Genomic DNA, 5,208 nt, shown 5'->3' with positions numbered 1-5,208 from the left:
GCATGAAAATGCAATCAAGACTATTAAGACTGAGATGACAGAAGTGTCTAACATATGTGAAGGACAAAAAAGTAGAACAGAAGAGATGCAGCAGAGAGTCAGTGATCTGCAAAACAAGAACCTCAATGGAAACATATTAGAAATAAAATTAGAGATGAGATATAAAGAAAATGAAGAAAATATTAGAATCGGCTGGGGGCGGGGCCGCGGCTAGAGTTGCTTCTTGGTCTCATGGGGCCCTAGTGCCGCCGCCGGGTCGTCGCGCGGGTCGCCGGCGCCATGAAGATCTGGACCTCCGAGCATGTCTTCGACCACCCCTGGGAAATAGTCACAACGGCTGCGATGCAGAAGTACCCCAACCCGATGAACCCCAGTGTGGTGGGCGTCGACGTCCTGCACAGGCATGTGGACCCCTTGGGTAAGCTGCACAGCCTGCGGCTTCTGAGCACGGACTGGGGCCTGCCCTCTGTGGTGCGATCTCTTAACGGCGGGCGCAGCTCGAACAAAGACCTATGTGCAGGAGCATTCTGTAGTTGACCCAGTAGAGAAAACGATGGAACTGAAATCCACTAATATTTCCTTTACAAACGTGGTCTCTGTGGACGAGAGGCTCATCTACAAGCCTCATCCTCAGCACCCGGGCAAAACGATTCTCACTCAGGAAGCCATCATCACCGTCAAGGGCGTCAGCCTCAGCAGCTACCTGCAAAGTCTAATGGCGAGTACCACCTCTTCCAACGCTAGTAAAGGTCGAGAAGCCATAGAATGGGTAATAAACAAATTAAACGCTGAGATTGTAGAATTGACGGCCTCCGCTAGAGGAAGCATAATGACGCTGATGGCAGAGACAGCGTTTGGAGAAAAATGACAGTGGCACGAGGCACAGTGGCAGGCCCCAAGTCTCCAAGCTAGTGGTGTATTTATTGGTTATTTAAGAACAACAACTCTTTAAGGCGGACTTTTTTTTTTTTAAAGTAAGCTGGAGAGCGTCTATGTGAGTTTGATAAAAACAAAGGGGGCAGGGCTTCAAACTAAGGGATCATTGAAAAATATAGTGTTGTTTGATGACAGCCTAATTCCGAGGTATCCAGTGTTTTTGTGGAAATGTAACGATTATTGAAAAAGTGCACTGAAATTGATAGTGCCATATTGAGTCTCCTAGAATTAAAGGGTGAAACTTCCGGGTTGTGGGAATTCTGCTGGGCTTTGACCAACACCATAATAAGGCCAGGCCACTCGGGTCCACAGGCTGCCGGCACTCACCGAGAAACTCACTTAAAGGGAAAAATTGGGACTTTTCAAAGCAATATTGATTTGCCTCAATTATTCTGTTAAAACCAGTGTTTTGATTTGGTATTTTGGTGAGATTCCTCGAGAGAAACTTTTCACCAAAATAATCTATAATTCCAACAAGATAGGGTTCTGTTGTCTTTAAGAGTACTGTATTTCACGGAGGAGAGATAGGGAATGGCAAAGGACACACTGACAAAGGAGATTAATCAGAACTGGCTTTGACAAGCACTGTGGCAATTGGACAATTAAAATAGACATTCGGGTGGGGGGGAAGAAGAACGAACTGGGGAGGGGGGTAGAGAAAACAGTGCAACAATGAAGGAATGAAAACCCAAAATCTCTGTAAATGTTCACTAAAACTAATAAAAGTTAATAATAATTTAAAAAAAATATTAGAATCATGTGATGAAATAAAAAGTAATAGCATACTTATGGTTGGGATTCCAGAATATGAGAGGGATAGAGAAATCACCAAGAAAATTGTGAAAAAGTACTAGAAGAAAACTTCCCGTGTATTTTGACGAATGAGGAAATTCATATTCAGGAAGCTCAGCAAACACCAAATAGACTAGATACAAAAAGGAAAGCGTCAAGACATATCATAATCAAATTCTCCAAAATAAAAGTAAGGATAGAATGCAGAAAACACCACAAAAAAAATCAAAGAGCCACCTACAAAAGGAAAAGCAATTAGATAAGCTTCAGATTTTTTTTTGGCAGAAACCATGTAAGCTGGAAGAAAATGAGATGGCATATGCAGAAATTAGAAGAAAATAATTGCCAACCAAAGATCCTGTACCCAGCAAAATTCTCCATCAAATATGAGAGAGAAATCCCATCCTTTTTCAGAAAAAAAGAACTCAAGGAATTTGTGGAAAAAAGACCAAATCCACAAGGACTTTTAAGTGAAGTCCTTCACACAGAGACACCAAAGGAAGAGAATGGATGATAGTAACAAGCAACAACAACAATAATAAGAAACAAAGCACAATTACAAAGATAAAATCTGGCCTGTAAATAATCATAATTAATGTGAATGGACTAAATGCACCAGACAAGAGAAAAGAGTAACAGAATGGATTAAAAAAAACACATCGGGATGTTGCCTACAAGAGCCACATCTAAGTAAGAAATGAAGAGAAAGATAGACTCAAAATCAAAGGTCGGGAGGAAACATATACCAAATGGCATCCACAAAAAAGCACGAGTGGCAATACTAATCTCTGGTAAAATAGACTTTAGAATGAAAACCACCATAAAATATAAAGAGTGACAGTGTAAAATGATTAAAGACACAGTAGATCAAGAAGACATATCATTGATCAACATCTATGTATCAAATGACAGACCTGCAAAATACATAAAACACTTGTTAATAGAATTGAAGAAAGAAATAGACAGCACCACAATGGTGATAGGAGAATTTAACACACCACTCTCTCCAAAGGCTAGGTAAAGTAAAAAAATAAAAAAAAAAAAACCAAAAAAAAAACCACCTTAACAAAGATGCAGAAGATCCAAACTACGCAGTCGGCGAACCTGACCTTGTGGATGCTCTCTGAGCACTGAACCCAACTGAAACTCAATTCAATTCCTTCTCAAGTGCATGTGGTAAATTCTCCAGAGCTGATTATTTTAGGGCACAAAGCATGCCTCAATACATTTAAAAATATTGAAATTATAAAATGTGGGCGGGAACGAGAGTGCAGGTGTCCGGGCAGCTTCGGCGGCCGGTCCTGCCTGTGACAGCGCGGCTGTTACAGACACCTGCGGCGGCGGCAGCGGCAGACAGGGCGCGGTGGCGGGGAAGGCGCAGCGATTCCCCAGCGGGCGCAGAGATGTGGCCCCTGGTGGCGGTGCTTCTGCTGGGCTCGGTGTGCTGCGGTTCAGCTCAAATAACATTTAATACAACCAAATTTGTAGAAGTCACTGTTTGCAATGAAACGGTCGTCCTCCCATGCTTTGCTACCAACGTGGAAATGAAGAACCTCAGAGAGCTTTTATCTGAAGTGGCAATTTCGAGGAAAAGACATATTCATCTATGATGGAGCTCAAGATATGGCTAAGCCCAACAGTAATTTTAGCAGTGCAGAAATCATCCCCTCAGCGTTACTAACCGGAAATGCCTCTTTGAAGATGAAAAAGCATGATGCTGTCCTTGTTACGTGTGAAGTAACAGAATTAGTCAAAGAAGGTGAAACGGTGGTAGAACTCAGATACCGTGTTGTTTCATGGTTTTCCCCAAAAGAAAATATTCTCATCGCTATTTTCCCAATTTTTGCTGTGCTTCTATCCTGGGGACAGTTTGGTATTCTGACACTTAAATATACATCCAACCGGACAAATGAGAAAAGCATTCTCATGTTTGCTGCTGGACTCTTGCTCACCATAGTCATTATTGTTGGAGCCATTCTTTTCATCCCAGGTGAATATTCAATAAAGAATTCATCTGGACTTGGCTTAATTATAATTCCTACGGTGATATTAATATTACTTCAGTACTGTGCTTTTATGACAGCTTTTGGAATGACTTCCTTTGCCATTGCCATATTGATTCTTCAGGTGCTGGGGTATGCACTTGCTGTGGTTGAATTAAGCCTCTCTGTCTCAGAATGTACCCCCCAGCAGGGTCCACTTCTGATTTCATGTTTGAGTATCATAGCTCTAGCAGAATTACTTGGACTAGTTTATTCGAAATTTGTGGCTTCCAATCAGAAGACTATACAACCTCCTAGGAAAGCTGTAGAGGAACCCCTTAATGAATAACTGAAGTGATAAATGATGATGTGGAGAGTACTACTACGTGAAAAGAATACACTTGTATCTAAGCACCATTGCCTTGATTTTCTGTTGGGAAGAAGAAAACAAGAATATTAACTGGTCTTAATCTGTGAAAGAAAATAAATCATTGATCCTAAAAAAAAAAAAAAGCATCTTCAATAAAAAGTGAGCACAATGCCAAAATCCTAGAAATTAACCACAGGAGGATAAAGCTTATAAAGTCACTAATGTGGAAGCTAAGTAACACACTACTAGAACACTATTGGGTTATAGGAGGGATAAAGAATGAAATAAAGAAGTTCTTCAAAAGAAATGATAATGAAAATACAATATACCAAAACCTCTGGCATGCAGCTAAGGCAGTCCTCAGGGGAGAGTTCAGAGCAAAAGGAAAATACATTTAAAAAAATGAAGGAAGAAGCAAACTTTATCAATACTTTCATCAAATAGAAAAAGAACAAAAATCTAACCCAATGGCCTCTAGAAGAAATGAAATTATAAGAACAAGAGCTGAAATCAATGAGATAGAAAAGAGAAAAAAAATTAAAGCCATGAATAAGACCTGGAACTGGTTCTTTAAAAGTGTCAATAAAATTGACAAACCATTGGCAAACTTAACAAAAGGGGAAAAAGAGAAGACACAAATAAATTGATTAAGGAGTAATAGAAGTGACATCATAACAGAAACAGAGGAAATTAAATCTATAATATCATGAAAAGCTACACTATGATAAATTTGAAGATTTAGAGGAAATAGACAAATTCCAGGAAACTTGTGCCCTACCCAGACAAACGGGGTCACATGTAGAACACTTGAACAGACCCATCTCAAAAGAAGGAATTTAGGAGGTCGTAACAAAACTCTCCCACAGAAAAAGACCAGGAGCAGGTGGCTTCACAGCTGAACTCTACCAAACATTCAGAGAAGATTTATCATCAATCCTACTTAAATTATTTCAAAAATTAGAAAAAGAAGGAACAATCCCAGAGACAGCCTATTAAGCAAGCATAGGCCTAATGCCAAAACCAGGCAGAGATATTACCAAAAAAGAAAACATCAGACCAGTCTCTCATGAACATAGATGCAAAAACCCTTAACAAATCCCAGACAATAGAATGCAAAAGCACATTTTA

The 5,208-nt window shown here is 40.1% G+C and overlaps 2 pseudogenes; both read left to right on the top strand.

The window, feature by feature from the left end:
* Positions 1-279: 279 nt before the first annotated feature.
* LOC102874313 lies at positions 280-868 on the top strand (annotated as a pseudogene).
* A 2,263-nt stretch (positions 869-3,131) lies between these two features.
* On the top strand, positions 3,132-4,059 carry LOC102843658 (annotated as a pseudogene).
* Positions 4,060-5,208: the final 1,149 nt, after the last annotated feature.

Source organism: Elephantulus edwardii, unplaced genomic scaffold (genome assembly GCF_000299155.1).
Source record: "Elephantulus edwardii isolate Elephantulus edwardi_28Jun2011 unplaced genomic scaffold, EleEdw1.0 scaffold00355, whole genome shotgun sequence".
Taxonomy (NCBI): Eukaryota; Metazoa; Chordata; class Mammalia; order Macroscelidea; family Macroscelididae; genus Elephantulus; species Elephantulus edwardii.
This window is presented reverse-complemented; position numbering and strand designations above follow the sequence as displayed.